The sequence below is a fragment of the Siniperca chuatsi genome, linkage group LG23 (genome assembly GCF_020085105.1).
Source record: "Siniperca chuatsi isolate FFG_IHB_CAS linkage group LG23, ASM2008510v1, whole genome shotgun sequence".
In the NCBI taxonomy this organism is placed as follows: Eukaryota; Metazoa; Chordata; class Actinopteri; order Centrarchiformes; family Sinipercidae; genus Siniperca; species Siniperca chuatsi.
The window spans coordinates 19249990-19269993 of NC_058064.1; positions in this window are offsets into that span (position 1 = coordinate 19249990).

Consider the following 20004-nt stretch of genomic DNA (forward strand, 5'->3'; position numbering starts at 1 on the left):
ATCTCACAGGCTTCATCGGTGGATGGAGTTTGGAGTCATGTGACTGAAGTTCCATACTGAGCAAACTCCATTCGCTGATGAAGGCCACGAGATGCGGGGAAAGCTCTTGAATAAGCTAGTATAGACTTTGCATTAAAAATTTTTGGTCAAACTACTATTTCCGAGGTCAAGACTGAACTTTCACACATAACCTCGAGTTTCATCTCAATGTTTAAAATGATTTAGGAACATTGACAGCCACAAATGGCAGGAAACATTGAATTCCCAGAAATCCTAAAATGTGACATTTCTAACCTGCAGACAGTGTGGTCATGGTTAACACTTTATTTTGTGGGTCTGAAATGTTTTAATAATTTCCCAAGAACTTTCCTGGAAAGAACTATATACATTGGTACAAGTTTTAGGGAAAATAGAGACAAACTTCTGAGACAGTTATTTGAGTTTAGTTTGTCTTAGTCTCTAAGTTGATTCCAATAAGAAACTGTTCGATTTAAACCCAAGCAAATAGCCCATGCATTGAATTGTAAGCTTGACTGCTTTGCATGTCCGGCTGACCTGTTTTGTATTTAGTAAAGGGAAAAAATGGTTACACTAGCAAATCATAGAAATTAGTGTTTATCAGTCTTTTCCAGTTGAACACTGTCTCCATTTTCTCTATAACTGCCATGCCATATATTCAAGGATATTATAGGAGCCAGTTGGTCTGTTATGTTTTATGCCAAATCAAACCAAAAGGTTGAAAGAGGAGAAACTGTATCTTTGGTTGATCCATCTTTAACTGGACAAAATTTGAATTAGTCATCTTCCTATAATGAGACATGAACAGGTTTGTGGGGTTCTCTTTGTTCAACCCTGCATCTACCCACCACCCTCCTGCAGGATTTCTGACCATCACCGTGCTGCTCCTGCTACAATTATTATCACTTCCTGTGTTCTTTTGAAAATCCTGCTTGCTCATCTTGCAGGGGAAACAAGACACATCAGGCTTCAGAGCCGCAGAGATTGTCTTATTATTTAGAGATCAGATTTGGATATGGGATAAATAATTCAAATGTTACTGATATGTAAGCAAAATGTATGCATACAAAGTATATGTAAGTATACAACTATACATGATTACTACTGACAGTGCAAGTGAAATATGTAGGATTTGTATGTGACCTCTGCCATACCTAACACCAGAATGTCAGCAAAATGTGTAGCATCTCAGTTAGTGGGGAGGTGGTTGTTTATCATTTACTCTAATAACACAGGTGTGCTTTAACCCTAGCATCATGCCAAGTGCAGCTGTAAATGGCATTTCCCAGCGAGAGTAAAAGGCAAACAAAGCAGCCGGTGCCTAAGAACAGAAGCAGCATTTGTCTGGCAGCCGGCGTCGATTTCTCCCACAGGTTCAGGCTGAGATAATGGTGAGCCAGAGCCCTCCTCTCCCACCTCTTATGTACCCGGTTCATTCTTCAAGTCACGTCCAGCAATCAGCACCACTCGGCGCACTGTATCTCTGACACATCCCAACTATCTTTACTCCCGTCGCCATGGAAACAGTCACAGACGTGCCAAAGAGATGTAAACAGCCAGAGCTGGGAGTGTGTTTTTCAGGACAACCCCCCCCACACACACACACCCCCCCCACACACCCACCCACCCTCCAGCTCCCTTTCCCGGGAGGGGGCGGGCTGTACGGTACCAGCTGCTGAAAATCCAAAATACCAAATTCGTGACATGAATATTGCATCAGAGGCTAAACCTTTTGGTTCTCAGCTCAGTGAAACACAAATTTCACCCAGACCAACCTAACAGGTGTGTGAATATATATATATATATATATATATATATATATATATAATGTCCTATATTTAGATTTTTTATTTATTTATTTTTCATTTTATTATTTCTTCTTGTTAGTTTTAAAAGCAGACAAGACTGCATCACTAACATACTATAGATTCACTGCTGTATAGTAAAAACTAAACCCTACAATACAATAATGTCAGGTGCAACAAAGAACACACTGATGACTTGATTCTTTCTGCTAGTGGGGGCTAAAAATGTAGAGTCTGCCATTAAAGGTTATATTGATAGCATTTTTATGTACACAAATAAGAATAAAAAAAACATCCACAGCGCTTTTAGAAAGGTGCGGAATTACTTTTCCTGAAAAAAAAAAATTATGATTGTGAATTAATCATTTAAAAAACGGGTCCAAAATGAATGTTTTGTTTATCTCTGTGTGAGATTTCTGACGTTTGGTTCCTGCTTCTAACGACATTGGTATCACGCGGTATAGTTGCCAGTTAGTGTGGAAAACACGGACACTGATGTTAGCACATATTAGCTATCGTAGCTTAATAGTCCGAACAACAACAACCCATAAAATTACAGTACTGCATATTTAAACAAAATAAACAACAACTAGGCTACCGACTGTCATAGCAAACCTTAACTAATAATAATAATATTGTAAAGAGTACAGTCTATACAGCTCTATAGGAAAAGTGCAATGAGATAACTTCTGTTATGAATTGGCGCTATATAAATAATATTGAATTGAACTAATGTGTTGTCACCAGTTAGATTGTCAAAATTAGAAAAATAACAGCGTCAATCCCTGAGAAGCTTTGTTAGCATTATTGACGGTTGCGTCCAGTTACCTAACGTTATAGTTCCCTCAAACAATGTAACGTTATAATGAAGTTGCGTATCAGAGGGGATTTAGAAGTGGGCCAGAGTCCGACATAACCGACGGTCCGGGGCCAGTACAAGTTTATGTTGGGAAAGTTGACTGACCAGTCACTGGTCCGTCCGGGCTGGTGGTTGACTAGTCCACTTGGTCGCTCTTCTTTAAGAACGGAGCGGACATGGGATCCCAATATATTACCAATGTGTCATGTCAAAGGTAAATTAAAGTTCCGAACTACTGTAAATCTGCTCATTATAGTGTTTCGACCTAAAACCTGACTTGGTGGTGCTAGAGGAAAGGTCAGGAGGTCATCAAGAACTCTAGAGCTCTGTCCCTCTTCTATACCACACGCTGTTTCTAAGCAGGGCTTGAGTATGTTGTGTGTTCACACTTATAAAGTGACAAAAGTATAAATAAAAAGTCAGTATGTAAAATAAAAATGCTTAATTTTTAGTGTGCTGTTGTTGTACACTATTGTCCCATAATGCAATGCACAATAGAAATGGAGGGGCTACTCAGAGCTGAATGGTGGTGAGACACCTGCAGAAAACAAAAAATATCTATCTTTAATTTTTAGAAAGACATGTTGCTGTCTTTTTCTTAAGTTTAATTGGCAGCAGGATTCTTGTCAATGTCTGTAACATCGTGTAACATTTCCTGTCAGTATAAAATGGTAAAATGGTGGATTTCTTTTATAGGAACATCAATAATCTTATACTGTAAAGATTAGTATATATCTGTTAGTATATAGTGTATACAATTATTATGTGGTATGGAACTGGGACACTGAACAGCCCAGAGAAAGTACAGGGATTATTAATATGAAACTGGCAGGGTTAAAAGGTCCTTTTCTGAATGGAGACACTTATGATAAAAATGTATACTAACACAAGATGTTTTGATAAAACGCACCTGACATTACAATAATGAACATCAGCATTTGTATATTCATACACGCTGTATAAATGTAACCAAGATGCTGGCATCTGAAGCTGTCATACTGCAGTGTGGCATTTAAATCCTGATAAGTGCCATGTAATGAGACCGGCGTAGTTGATGAGGGCAGTGTGAGTCAGCCGGTAGAGTGGGGGCTCCGTTTACAGGCTTTGTTCCAGGTGTGTACTCAAAAAGCCACGGGAATGCTCTAAAATACTCACACGCTGACATGGAGCCCCTTATTGACAACCACAAGGGCAGCACATAGTGGCATGCGCTAAGTGCTGGGACACACAAGGGCTGTAAATACCAATTCAATTACATTTTATTTATATAGCGCCAATTCATAACAGAAGTTATCTCATTGCGCTTTTCCTATAGAGCAGGTCTAGACCGTACTCTTTATAAGCGTTAGCGTTTAGATTAATTATTCATTATTAATAGACAATAATTCTAAAACAAAACAGCAGAAATGATATGAGGATTGTACTGTAAAGACACTCCAATTGCAGCAGGAAGTGAGTCCACACAATGGCTGCACAGGAAACCGGCCCTTCAGCCATCTTGTCCACCACTTCACTACTGTAAGTATGTGAGATACTGATGTTTACTCCTCCATAGTTTCGAGTTTTCATCCTTTATTTAGCTGCAGGAAGAGGATGGAGGGAGGCACTGCTATGCAAATATTCTCTTCAGCTACATTAAAGATGTTTCATAATATTTGTTTACTGGCTTATGAAGGTTTGTAAGATTTCAATGATCCCTGACGTCTTGTGAAAAAAGTTTAAGTGCAGTTACAAACATAAAAAATTAATAGTATTTTGGGCATCAGTGTTTTCTACGGGGAATTTCACAGCACAGATACAGAGTTCTGTATCTAGATATGCAGTATTGATCTCCAAAAGAAAAAGAAAAGTTTTGTTGTTTTTTTAATCAACTAAACTTAAGGACACATGCGACAGCAGGCTGGCTGCAACTACCATGAAGTATGATACGCTTAAAGCAAACATGCTCCTAAACAAACCTGTGTTTAAGCTTTAAATTTATCACCCACATTAGCAGAAATTAAAAAAGCTTTTGAGACCGTATTCTAGGACTGTTCTTTGGTGGGTCCAAGGATACTACTAGCTATTATCTACTAACCATTTCAAAAGAAATATTTAATCATTTTGTTTGTCATATAGGCCTAACCACATTTCTCTTTCTATCTTTTTAATTGTGTTTTCTAGTATTAGTGAAACAGCAACCCTCCGGGTTGTAGCAGTTGGTAAAAATGAGTCAGTCAGTGGTCAAGACTACAAAAGTGAAGCCATGTGAAGCTGATATTCTTTGATATAAAAAAAGTAAGATAAATATTAAACTACAGTATCTCTTTGCTTCCTGGTGTTTTTTCTGATACTTAAATGTCCCAAGCATGCTGGATGCTAGCAAGCAGGATGCAGGCTGGAGGCTAGCTGGCTGGAGGGTAACTGGCTGGGAAGCAGACAATATCAGGGGTGTTTAGAAACTCTTTAACCCACTCAGGTAGTGAACTCCTCAGCCAAGGCCTAGAGGACACCTCCTTGCGTGCCATAGTTAGAGCTGCTTGTCTCTGCTCGTAACTAGGGGCATTCCTCCAAAAGTCCTTTCAAGTCAAAAATCAGGTCACAGATTTCGTCTGGGTAGTCTGCTTGGTCCATAATTTTGGTCAGTTTATACTGTTACGTGTCAAGGAGGGAATTCAAGGGATGAACCCAAAATGCAGACAACGGAGGCAGAGCAATGTAGTTCAGTGATTTAATGCAAGACAAAGGGCTTACATGGATGGTCAGACAGGCAGAGATCAAAATCAGAAAAGCAGTCCAAAACCAGCAGAGTCCAACATGGAGTAGGCAATATCCAAAGTCCAATAAAGGCAAGCAAAGTCTAAAATCCACAAGGCAATAGCCCATGAAACAAAACAAAAAATAAACAAGCACTGGAAACACACTGGGAAAGGGACAGGAACGCATGGCATTTAATCCAAGACGACCTGACACTGAGGGAGTGAAACCACACAGACTCATGCTGCGTTCCAGACAACTCGGAACTTGAAAATGTCCAACCTCCATCTAGAAAAAGTACAGTGGAACGCCACGTAATGTTGGATTTCCTACTTGTGAACTCGGGGCAAATCCATCTACCCCGACTTCATGAAGAAGCAGTTGTCTGACGTCACACAACAATGGTAGCACCTATGGAAGTGCACATTAGGCTACATTTCAATCAATGGGGGGGTAGGATGTATTTGTAGACTACTGTACTGTATTAGGCTAGTGAATGGAATATTAAAATTTCGAGCTCCAATATTGTCTGGAATGCAGCATAAATACTCAGGTGAGGGGAGATAACAAGACACAGGTAGAACTAATTAAGGCGGAGCAAACAATCACAGCTGGAGGGAAACAAACAATGACGGTAAGTGAAGTTACGGACACAAGAGGAGAGGAGAATTACAAAATGAAAGAGGAAACTGACAGAAAAACATGAAACAAGGAGAACCTGAACCAATGAGCAGAGCAGGACATGACAATGTGTTGCCTAATTGTCACCCTGAGGTTGTTATGTGGTTTGTGGTTTTATACTACAATGCAATACTACCACAAATCAGACTTTTTTTTAGCTTTGTTGGTAGAACAACACAGTGTCCTACCATTTATCTTATATTTGTTAGATGACCTGTCTGAATTTGCTTTCCCACAATCTTTTCCTGCACCAGGGTCAATTTAATTGTCCCCTCTAAAAGAACAGCTGGCCACAGTGTGGCCCCTGAGGTTTAAATGAGCCAAAACCTCCATTGAACATAATGTCTAGTGTAAAAATGTACTGAAGGTGGCACTTTTTTGAATGGATCCCTATTTTTGAAACTGTCCTTTTTGTAAACATCTCTTACATGAACTCACAGAAGCCATTGCAAGCCATAGCAACTGTTTTCCTCTGGAAAAAATATGCAATTTCTCTCTTTTCATGCTGTTGTATACCTGAAAATATTTCAACAGCTCTGACACATATAATTTAGTTTCCAATCAGTGTGGATCAAACTCTACAAACACAAACGTATTTTATATTCTATAACTGTAGGTTTGTATGCAGAGGTGTGCTTTTGTGCTGGCAAGAGCCTGCCAGGAGCTGACCAAGGTGTTACTGTGACTATAAACACAGAAATAAATAGAGAGAGACAGAATCAGACAATTTTGATCAGGGAAATGTCTAAGTTGTCTCTATATTTAATGAAGATGAGTGTGTTGGCTGTCAGATATGTGCACACTGTACCACTGCCAAAATCACTTTTTAATGCCTCTACTAAACAGTAAGTGAGATCATTGTCTGACCAAATGGTAAAAGATTTCCAGCTTATTGAGTAGAAAGACTTGACAATTTCCATCATCCTCAGGTATCCCGCGTTTTCTAATGTACTGAAGAAATGAAACACCTTGCATACTGAGCCATAAAATCCTGATGATAAGCAGGGGGAGAGGGGAGTGTTAAATATTTCACGTCAGACATTCCCATTGATCAGCTGAAGCCTCTTATCCAGCTCAGCTGCCTCCATGTCATTACACAGAGAGAGATCATAGGCTGCGTGCACCCAGCAGCGTGTTAATGAGCCCTTCGAGCTAAGGTAAGCCTGTGCACACCGTTGCATCAGGAGTTGCGAGCCGAACTCGTATCACCAAACTAAATTTAGCACGGTGGATTTGTGATCTTGCAGAGGTTGACTAGCTTTTCCCCCATCGTCAGTGAAGCTCCTGCATGGCAGCCAGCAAACCTGTGAACTCTCTGAAGCTTTTTCAGTAACTGATATTTTGACATTCTTCAGAATAGCTGTATGGTCTTAATTTTGAATGTGGAAGTTTGAGACAAAAAGGCATGTATGCACACTTTATATATTGACAGGGCAAGTTGAGCATGTAAATTTGTAGAGGGCTTTCAGGTCACAATCATGAATTTATTATTATTCCTGGTTACCAGTTTTCAAGATGGCGCCCATTTATTCCAATGTAAGTTGCTTGCCCAGCACATACTCAAAATAAAGTTCTGTCTGTCTTTCTGCTTTGCTTCTCTTCTGTGGACTCACTGTACCTGCACATTTCTCTCTTCCCCTGGCCCCGCCTGCTCGTCCCATAGACCACTGGTTTCCAGCCTTGCATGATAATGTGGATTATTGACAATTCACATGTCTCTGTTTGGAGTCACCTGGTACATATTTAATCCCTATCTGAATCATTTACAATACACGTTTGCATCTTAACACAATATTAAATTAATACATATAGCCTAGTTAATATGACCACTGACCTATGCTAAAAAGTTGCTTGATCATTATCCGTTGTATTCTTATGTTCTCTTGCTGTAGTAACTGATTCTCGTTTTTAAACGTATTTGTTTATTTGTCTTTCCTGCTACAATGACCCAACATTCCTACAAGAATCACACATTTTTCCATCAAGTCTCTGACCATCATTGGTATTAGCCTAATATATAAATGATTACATTAATTAGACTAATTATCTAACGACACAGGATGCATTCATTTGTACAAATTAGTAAAACTGGCCCTTAAAACAATTAAAAAGGGTTCTAAAGCAACAAACTTTGATTTACCTTATAAAACAAGAAATACTCAGCATCATACAGTTGTGAAAATGCAACAGCCCCTGTGCGTTTGAATACTGTTGTGCTGCAGTTTAAGTAATGTCCTACTGTAGCCAGACATCCCCTTAATGGATCTGGCCTAAAACATTAAACACCATGAGCGTCTCTGGTTCTTGTGTTTATTTGTGCTGTGGTGCATTCAGGCGCCAAATTACTGAGAGAACACTGAAAGTGTCTGATAGTGTCTATTCTCAGCTTATCACCTTGCAGTCACTGACTCTCAGCTGATGCGCAATTAACAGAAAACTTTTAAAATCCACCACAGTCAAAATAAATGAGAAGGCAAATAACTAGAATGGCTTGTGCTTCATTATTAATAAGTTAAATGGCTGCTAGAGTCTTCATCTGTATCCACAGGAATGAGCAGAGTGGCCAAGACACAGCTATGGATGGTTGGTTGCCTACATAAAAATGGTAAATAAATAGAATTGAGGCAATTGTTTTTAATGAATTGATTTTTTGAATGATCAAGTTCACTCATTTCATGTTCGTCTGTCCTCTACCCTTGCAGTTTCAGCCATGTCTGCTGTCACAGGGGCAGTGTGTCCTGTAATGGACCACACACGAATGTTAGGGCGAGTTCACACATAAAAGGTCTGGTCCCTGAATCGAACCAATTCGAGGATGATACATTGTTTCTATTTTTGAACTGGTCGGGTTTGCGTTCACAAAGGCAAAACTCAAACGGTCCAGAAATTGTAAACAAAAGCTATGTGGTGGAAATGTTGTTTGATTATTGGTCATACAGTCTGCGGGTAAAAAGACAACAAACCCCTCCAAATTTGACAAGGTGGACAGTGAAGTAAGTGGGCCACAACTGCAAATATGCAGAAAATCACAAAGTTTTATCATTTTGGTCATTTTGTCATTTTTGCTACTGGTTCACCAGTCACTAAAATGACACACTGGTATGCTTTCTGTGACTGGTTCAAATGGCATTCACACTAGAAATTAACCACTACAGAGTTCACTTAACAGCGGTCCGAGACCACCCCATCAAAATGGACCAGAGAGCGGTTGTTTGGTTGGTGGAGTTTCATACCAACCCAAATGAACTGCACCAAGGGGGTAAACGCTCCAGGATTCGTTCAACCGGACTAAACAAGACTGGTGTAAAACCTGCCCTTAACCTAACCTGGCATCGGCATCTCTCCCCATGTCATAGTCGACAACTATAATTGAGTGTATGATGAAATTTGGTGAAATCAGCAGTATGTGGCTCCTGTTCATTGACGGCCCGATGTCATTTATTTATTCCTGTGTGTCAAGTTTGGTGTCCTTTCAGAAAGATTTCAAAAGCATGGTATTTTCTCTGCACGACTGGATTTATGTTGGCTGACAACAGTAAAGATTTACTGCAGTTCCTCTAATGGCCACTGGAAGCATAACACACCAGAATCTCTGACTGAACTGTCAGCAGTTGAGTTGGATTGTGGGTAATGTTGCATCAGTGTTCGACAAGGAAGAAGAATCAGTGGAATACTTTTTAAACTTCTCTTTTGAAATATAAACGATGTTAAGTCATTTAAGAAGATTTTAAGTCTTTAAGAGGGGTGTGGTTGGGTGTGTTTTTGCTTGATTGACAAGTGTCTCCACCTGTCACACACAGCTTTAGTGGAATTTCTGTCTCCACTAACTGTAAAAGATGACGGGCACTTAAAGTTAAAAAAACATCCCTTCAGAAACCTATTGTAAAGATGACAGATCACAATCATGTTTCTTTACACTTTACACTTTAATCATGAAATTGAATTTTTAATAATTGGGCTGTAATACACTTCAACTCAGCAGCATCCATTAGTCATCTCGTGTTCAGAAGATAAAGAGCAAAGAGGGTCAGAAAATTGATGTTTAATATAGAATTAAAGGTGTGGGAGCTGTAATTCACAGAATCCATTTTTACTGCTCTTAATTAGCTGCTTGATTATTGCCAGAAGCAGTCTCAGAGATAAATTCTAATGTACCCGATAGTGTTTGGAGCCTTATGCTGGGTTAAAGAACAGCACTAATTACAGCAGAGAAGCCTCCCACACCCTGTCCCCCCTCCCCGGAACAGTGAATAATTCAGATGGCTGTGATGTAAATGCAGCCAAACAGCCATAAACTAACTGGAAGTCTGTTCATGTGCCCAAGTTACAGTACATGCCTTGTTTTTCTATCCTGATTGTCTAACTTAACTGCTTTTTTCACCCTATAGATCTACACTGTAGAATCGCAAATTGGGTTTTTATGGGAAATAGTTTAAATTACATACGTAGAAAAATTATACATTAACACTTAATTTAATTGGCAATCTGATGACTCATGTTGTACTTCTACCTATTGTATTGTAAGTACAAAAGCAAATGTTGTGTATGCACTGTTGGGCAAGTTACTGAAAGTTAGTAATTAGTTTCTTCTCTCAAAAAGTACTGTATATAAAAGTAATCAGTTGCTAGGGAAAGTAACTTTTGCATTACTTTGTCTGCTTCAATTCTCTTATTAATGCACACATAGCTATATTATTTTAGTGAAAACTGTCAAATCACTGATAGGAGTTATTAATACTCCCAACCACCAGAGGGTAGCATTCCTACCTATAAGCTACACTTGAGTCACATTTCCACCAAAAGTACACGAAACTACTTTACAAGGAACTGAAAGGTTCCTTCAGGCCATTGTTGTCTGCGTTTCCACCGCACCGACGAAGATTAGGCAAATTACACCCATTAGGTTACACCCATGACACAGCTGCATAACTCTATTGTTTTAACTTAAACACATCACCTGCAACTATTTATTTATCTGCAGAAATACATGTGCAAAATACAGCGTTTGTGTGCTTCAGCAGAAGACATGGAACGAGGGCTGCTGTTGGTCGCAGGAGTAAACACACTAGTCTCTGCAAGCTGCAGTTCAGTGTACCTGTTTTTCATCTGAAAAACATGTCGAAAAAAAATAAACTGTGTGTATCACTGCAACGACATTAACAAGATATCATTTGTACGATCGATTTAGCCAGCCCTTGTCTTAACGAACACCATAATTCTACACCATTAGCAGTTGGCATTAGCATGGAGGAAAGGTTAGCTTTTGGCTAGGGTGGCAATAACATGACAACAGTTAGCGTTATGGCATTTAACGAGCATCATGTGCATTTTGTTACGGTTACAGACAGGCGAGGGACACCGAGGTAGACAGGAATGTTCTTTATTAAATGATAGCCAGCTATGGAGGGTATGGGGATACGGAGAGGCTGTAGGAGGGAGATCACTGGAGGCAGGGAGGTCACTGGAGGCAGGGAGGTCACTGGAGGCAGGGAGATCACTGGCTAAACACTGAAGAGCCACAGGAGAACTAGAGAAACACGGGAAACTGAAATGAAGCGTTCTAGCAATGGTTTAGGGAGTCCTATGTCTGAACGAGGCCGAACACTGACTGAGGTGAGTAGTGTGCCCCCAGTATGTACATACTGCATACTTGGTTCGTCTGTAGTATGTAGTAGGCGGTTCCGAATACAGCCACAGTCTAACTGCACCTGTGTTACCGGCCAAGCCTTCCCCTTTAAGAAAGGTGACCTGTGTGTGTGACTCAGGCTAGCGGGTTTGTTCCGGGAAGTGAGTCTTTCCCGGTGTGTGAGGGTAGTTATGTTACTTTAGTCAGCCAGAGTGTCCAGATAATGATTAGATGCAGTATAATAGTTACTGAAAGGTTGTGTTTGCTGCCACAGAAAATAAATATAAAGTCCCTGTTTGTTACTATAGTTACCAGCTACAAGTAAAGCTGATACAAAGCATCAGGCTACAAGTCATTTTCAGTGGAAGCCACATGAAGCTACAAAATGACGCCCGACACTTGTCACTGGGTCACGGGCATGACACGGGCTGTTCCGTTCCATCTAAAGAAATGGAAGAAAAAAGTAGTTCCCAGTGCTATTTAACCCTACCCTTTTTTTACCCAGCGTTAACAAAAATAAATGCACCTTGGCAGAGGCTGACTATGGGAGCACCAGGTACGTAACATGCATTTTTATACACACAATGGCTAGCTGTGGTACTGTGTTTTTTAGCTACGTTAGTTGACGCTATGCTACATCAACGAGCGATTGAGCAACACTTCAAAAGCGACATTGTAGCTGGCCACGCTTGGCTGTTTTGTAGCTTTGGCGCCAGTAGTCTGAAAAAAGCATAAAGCTAATGTCAATTAAAATAGCCAAAAAACCAGAGATTTCCCAAATACATTTTGGAGCTGCGGAGCTGGAAGCTGCGGGTAGAGCAATCAGATTGTTCGCGTTGTCTCTTGTGTTTTCCTTGTTTTTTTCGCTGTGGTGGCTCATCTTCTAAAAAGCTAAGTTAGCTTTTCACTGTCTGGACAACTGTGCTGTGAAGAAAAGAAGACGCTGTAAACTAGTAACATTACATAATGCTAAACAGGGACTTTTTATTTTTAATTCTCCGTCAGACGCATTCTCACCTACTGGAAATACTCTGTTTGGTTTAGGCGAGGCGTGCAATAAAACGGCTTTTATTTTATGACCAGAAGTCCTCTCTCCCATTAGTGCTAGCCTCTCAGCGGCGCGTTCAGGCCCAGCTAAAACAATGCAGCTTCCAGCGCCAGCCGCATGTGTGCTAAAATATAGCGACTATGCAAACCCTGAGTCACAGTGGCTCTTTGGACCAACAAGGCAACTCTGCTTCCATCCACATACAAAACTCATTCATGCCTGCAATTCCTAATGACAGCACAATGGATACACAGGAGTTACAAATTCAATCATTGAGTAATGCAAATTAAAAGAGATGAATACACAAAACCATCAAAGAATAAACAATAATCATCATACTCTCCCCTCAGAGAAGATTCAGCATGTTCATAAACAGACTATCAAGTAACCAGACATGAGACTAAAGCAGCAGTATGTGTGTATGTTGGGAAGGGGGAGGTGGGGTTATTGATCTTTAGGCGCCAGGAAACCCTGTTCTCCCATTTCCCCTGTAATGAAACATAATCACTTTGAGAGTGACAACTTTGCCTAGCAAAAAGCCTTCAGATGATCTGGCATCTTGTGTGTGTGTGTGTGTGTGTGTGTGTGTGTGTGTGTGTGTGTGCGCGCGCGCGCATGAAGATGGGGAAGGGGAACAAAGAGAGATATGCAATACAGAGGAAGCGAGTAGAGTAATAAATATGTATTTGGAGGAAGACAGTGAAAACTAAGTGAAATTTTGTGTCTCTAGATTCACTATTTTGTGGTAAGTTATGAGATTGTCAAGATTTTTAGATCTTCCACCTGGCAAAACATCACAGAAAAGACTTTGAAAAGATACTAAAAATCTATTGTGTTGTTAAATGTATTGTTTAATATCCCTCTGTTTTTGCTTGAAAATGAAGTGGAAAAGATTTCTTTTTCAAATCTTTAAAGCGTATCTAAACACCACGCTGAAAAGCGTTTTACATGTTTTTAAATGTTTTACAGCGCTCTCTGGTTGAAAGGTTCAAGCCTGTGACTGTGTTACACCTGTAACCACACCCAACAGTGATGTAACGGTGTATGAGGGGTGGAACATATGAATATTCATGCACACCAGTACCTCAAATACCTCACTAGCACCTGACAAGATCTCTGGGATCTGACAAGCCTCTGACATTACACCTACAATTTCCACAGACTTACAATGGTTACACAGGCGTCATTTACATGTGGCATAGGTGATGTGTGTTTCATTTAGGTGTAAAGTTAACACGTTAACATGATCTGACCTGTGCCACACCTATGCTACATTTTATGGCATATGCAGACATACCCCAAACCAACACTACACCTGACATAACAAAATAAACTTAGTCACGTGTAGGAGCAGGTGTGGTGTTGAGTGAGCCTACAATGGTCAGGTGCACTGCACCAGCGAGCAACATCTGACACTCCACCAACACTTAGAAAATAGAAACTTTCAAGTTACATGTAGAGGCACGTGTGGCACTGTCCCGTCTAGGGTGGTGTATCAAGTGCAGGGTAAAGTGAAGCTGATGCCGGCAAGTGTGAAGTATTGTTGCCACTCCTGACGCGACACCCAACACTTCCACCTAATCCCATGATGTAGTCTTCTAGGAAGGCTGTATTTATCCAGAGAGAGACAGAGAAAAAGCGACTGACCGTTCGTTCTGCACCCTGAGTGTCATTATTGCAAGTATAGCCTATGTTCTTTTTATAGGCAACATAAAAATTTTGATAGCAGTTTATTTAGATAAATAAAAATATAGATCAAATTATTTAGCAGTGAATAGATTCACAATGCTCTTTTATCTATAACTCAAAAGATGCAAAGGTATACAATCCTTTTTTTACTTTTCTTCTGCAGGCACTGGGCAATGCAGATCCTTTTTACATTAATGTTAGCCTACTCTGGGCAATATTATGTTACGAAGGACAGGTAAAGTGAGTTAGGGTTGGTTTAGGTTTGCACCAACTGGGTTTACGCCAGGTCTTAAGCTAAATTGTTCTTAACTTGCCGTTCTAAGTCTGACATAATAGTTATACCGGTTGCACCATCTGGGCTTAAGCCTTCTTCTTGCTAAGACCGGGTGTGAATCTTACGCCTAGTCAGGAGCAGGCGTAAAGTCAAAATCTAAGCAGAATGAACAGGCTGCTCCTCGGTGACAGTGGCTACCCACTGAAACGCTGGCTGATGACACCAATAATCGCTCCGAGGACTGAGCAAGAACGGGGTATAACACCATCCACGACACCACTAGGTCACTTGGTGAGCGATGCACCAAGCGAGCAAGTCCTCAAATGCAGGTAATCTACATAATATGCATATCACACAAAAAACTGAAAATTGAAAAATTTACATTGAACAGAAATTATAATTAGCCTATTTCTTCCATTACTCCCATTTAAATTTCAATAATTACCTTCATGCTGTCTTTATTCTGAATTATTCATTTCATGCCTAAAATTGTCTGAAAATTTATGCTGAATAAATGAACTAATGAAATAATTTGGTTCTTTTAAGGGTACTGACCGAATTCCATTGGTACTACCGAGTACCAGTACCGAGTATCAATCGGTGCCACATTTCCGTACCTGAGAGTGCATCTGGGTGAAAGAGTGAGACTACATCACCCCTGCAGCTTGTTCAAGTCACAGTGAGTCAGTGCAATGACGACCTGAAAGAGTTGGCAAGCGTGGTTTTACACTTTTTAAAACTTGACGCAGACAACACTCGATGTAATGCAGCATGCAAAGCTGTCCAGGGCAACACATCTAACCTGAGGAAACACCTGGTCAAACACAAAATATATCTAAAAGCTGAATTGTGTACCATGTTTGATAGCCTGAAAGCCACGTCCCAGCCAGCACCGAAGAAGTTGGACCCTCCAAGGATGACGAAACTTAAAATGAGGCATCAACAACTTCATCGACATCTTCAGGTAATTAATTAGCTAATTGGATAAGTTGTTGTTGGAGATAACTTGGCTTTTTTCACTGTCTTGGTTGTCTTGGCAGCGAGTACAGTTAGCAGCAGTGTGCCGGTAAGTGACTTCCTGTGTTGAAACGGTCTGTGTTACAACAATCCCCTGATAGTTTTGTCCTGTTGACATTCCACAGCTCCCGAATGGAATTTGAGGGCTGTTATTTGTTTCTGCCTGCGGCTACCCGACTAATGAAAACGTGGTCGACTAAGACTCGACTATTAGGGTGCAGCCATAGTGAGTTACTATGGTTATGGGGACGCTCTGTCGCTCTGAAACTTTTTACAGGGAAATATTACAGTATGCAAGCATTGCGATAGTGAGAGAAGTTTGGTCTGATTTTTTACAACTGAAATTACATTTTGGTACTGGTGCCGAATTCCAGGTACTCGTACTGGTAAGGTATTGTTTCAAATGTGAACGATACCCAACCCCAGAAAACATGGAGATACATACATAACTTGGAAAATGCAGGATAAAGCTAAATAAAGTTGAAAAAAAGGTAAATCAATCAAGTGAAAAAGAAGTTTACGAATAAAGTAAACAAAAACATTGAATGGACTAAAGTCCTAATATTGGCGCATGTCTTGGTCAGCTCTGCCCTGAATGTGTCAGCCCCATGGATAGCGTCATGGGCCGAAGAGGGGAGAGGGAGAAAATGATGCTCTCCATGGTGCTGAGACATTGATCAGGACAGATCACCGCACGAAAGCAGAGCTGACCAAGATATGCGGATGCACCCTGAAAGAGTCTGAACCATAATAGCAGCATGCACTGTCCTCCACAACATCTGTGTCACTAAGAGCATCCTCCTCCCCAGGCAACCCCGTCAGCCGGTGCAGGAGGACATCGGTGGACGACTAGTCAATACCCACATTGTTAACGCCTCATAAGTTCAGACAAATCTCTCTTACTGTTTCAAATCATCTTAGTATATAATCAATAATCAATGTCAATCCAATTTCCATCGTGCATTAGTCCAGAGTTGTAACCAAACCTCGACTGATAGACTAGATAATCATTGTGTTGTTATAAAATTATGTGCGCCTAGAGTGCCATCATGTCCATATATTGTCTGGACTGGTCCCCCCAGAGGTTGCTGCTAGAAAGCACGAGTTTCATTTCGTGCACGCACATATCAGAACGCACGTTCATGCGCAATGTGGTTATCTTTTCCGAGCTGCGGTTTATAAACACTGTTGCCCGTTGGCATTCATCAAAAGTAATAAATAGTTGTATTTCACTCTCACTTTTGTCTCTGCAGACCGGAGACTTTGAATGGGCGGGGTAACTGTCATTTTTTTATTTGGCCAATCAGAGGCTTACAATCCTCTGTCAATCAAAAACAATTTCACCAATACACTGCCTGAACCAGTTGTCAATCAATTTTTAATTCAGCTAATCATCTTTCTCATAGGGAGAAGGAGGAGGTTGTTTCTCAATATTTAGAAGTTTTCATCTCTAGTCAAAGGATCAAAGTATCAACAGACAGCAACGTTTTTTAATCAGCATTTTAAAGAGAAAGTAGGCAACTTTTCATAACACAATATAGTAACTTTCACCACTGCTCATTTTAGAAATCACACGTCGCAAGTTTTATTGGAAAGCTAGATGTTGGCGGCTAATGAGCTACCACAGGTTGTACACAGTAAACTGGAAGCTAATTTTAGCTAATGTGCTAACCTGTATGGGAAGTTACAGTAGTAAGCTAACAGGCTAGAAAAGCAGTGGCAACTGGCAGTGCAGTAGTGCCCTTGCCTTTCAGTTATGAGATAACTTCTGTTATGAATTGGCGCTACTCTTTATAATATTACTTACAGAGACCCAACAATTCCCACCAAGAGCAAGCACTTTGGCGACAGTGACAAGGAAAAACTTCCTTTTGAGAGGCAGAAACCTCGAGCAGAACCAGACTCAGGGTGGGCGGCCATCTGCCGCTGCTGGATGGGCTGAGAGAGTGAGCGTGAGAGCGCATAGAGTAGCACAATGCAAATTCCACATAGAATTTTTAAATAATAATAATTTAATGGTAGTGGTAATATTAATAATAATAGTAATAATAATGACAATAATAGTAATAAGACTAGTAATAATTATAGTAGAGGTTGTCAAGCAGGAGGCCCGCAATCATAAGGCAGCAATACCTGCTGAAAGCGACAGAAGGAGAGAAACGAGAAAGCACAGAACTACGGGAGAGAGAAGATGTCAAGTTAATAACGTGCATTAATGGGATAAAAATGCATACAGATGGAGAGGGAGAGGAGGAGAGGTGCATCATGGGAAGTCTCCCGGCAGTCTAGGCCTATAACAGAATAACTAAAGGATGGTTCAGGGCTCACCTGAGCCAGCCCTAACTATAAGCTTTATCACAGAGGAAAGTCTTAAGCCTACTCTTAAATGTGGAGATGGTGTCTGCCTCCTGAACCCAAACTGGGACCTGATTCCACAGGAGAGGAGCTTGATAGCTGAAGGCTCTGGCTCCCATTCTACTTTTGGAGACTCTAGGAACCACAAGTAACCCTGCATCCTGGGAGCGCAGTGTTCTAGTGGGGTAATAAGGTAATATGAGGTCTTTAAGATATGATGGTGCCTGACCATTAAGAGCTTTGTAGGTGAGGAGAAGGATTTTAAATCCTATTCTGGATTTTACAGGGAGCCAGTGCAGAGAAGCGAATATTGGAGAGATATGATCTCTTTTCCTAGTTCTTGTCATATATAGCCATTGTTGCTGTGTGGCGCTCAGCTGTTTTTATAATCCGCTATGAGATTTGTTTTCAGCAAGAAAACACTTTGACTAATGTAAGGTCAAACACTATGCTAACACTAACTCTAGCTAACGTCAACTTTTACTGTAGCTGAGACCAAATCAGGCATTGCAGCGATTTGCCACAGGGTTGTGAGGGGTGTGGGCGTGTTTATTTGTGCTTAGACACAAAATAAACAATCAGAAAATAAAATTTTATTTCTCTGATTCTTTTTTTGTTTGTTTGCTTTTTGCCAGGGACAATGCATATTAATAAACATTAGTGTAAATATGCCAGCGTTAACCAAAAGGTTCATTTTCATCCATAGTCCGTGGCCAGGTGTGAAGTTGGCAGTTTAAGTCAATCTAAAATCAAGAAACAAGTTTAAAACAATAATCATGATGTAAGGCATGTCAATTACAGTAAAAACAGAACACAGACAGATAAAAACAGAACAGACATGAGCAGCAATAAAAGCAGAGCAAATTACAGTTTTTTTATTATTACAGAACAACGACAAACAATGTGAGCAACAGTAGAAAAGTAAAGTAAATTACAGAACAGCTTTGCAAAAACAGACATAAGCACAGACAGATATGAGCAACATGACAACAATAGCACTAAGTTAGGTCAAGCAACAGGGCCGTTTAGCAGCACACAAACTGTATAGTGACAGACATTTGCCAGAATGATGAAGTTATCCAAACTAATGCTGACAGATTTGGTGCCTTACAAGCCATGTTCTTAACTGTCTAGAAAAGTGCCTGTAAGTGGTGAGTTCCCTGATGTAGACTGGTACAGTATTCCGTTCATGTGCTGCTTTAATTGAAAAGGCAGATTGACTGAAAGCAGATTTTCTTAGTGGGATAATGCAATCAGAAAGGTAGGACTCTATCCACCTAAAGGCATCTGGAGATAAATTGAAGGTGGATAACTTAAAGAGGACAGCGTGATTTACAGTGTCAAATGCTTTCCTTAGATCTATTCACCGGCTCTCTCACCTGTTCCCGCCTATTTTTCGAAGACTTCAAAGCTGGGTACACGAAATCAACAAAGGGAGGACATAACTGGGAGAGTATCATAGTTTGGTCCATGAACTCTGCCTGGATAGCGCCTGGTTACAGTGATAATGTCGAGCACTGTGGGTTTTTGGCAAGCAGTCGTTTCTTCCACAAATCTTCCAAGTAGAGACAAAATAAGTTATGATGTTTCATAGTGGTCAGTTCTATTCAAACAACACGGACAGCAGTCTAAACAAGCAATGTGACTTCCATGGGCTGTGACTGGCATCAGAGGATGGTGTTGTTAGCTACTTCCTAAATCAGAGTGCCCGGAAGGGTGTTTTGATTTATTGTTTCCATCCTTGCCAAATTTGTGGACTGCCTCACTATTCAAGATATCGTTTGCATTAGGCAAGGATGGATAACAACAATAATAATAATAATAGCATCCCTACAATGCACTGTCCTCTTTGATCAGATTAAAATGTAAATATTTACGTAATGCCTTATAGTGTAA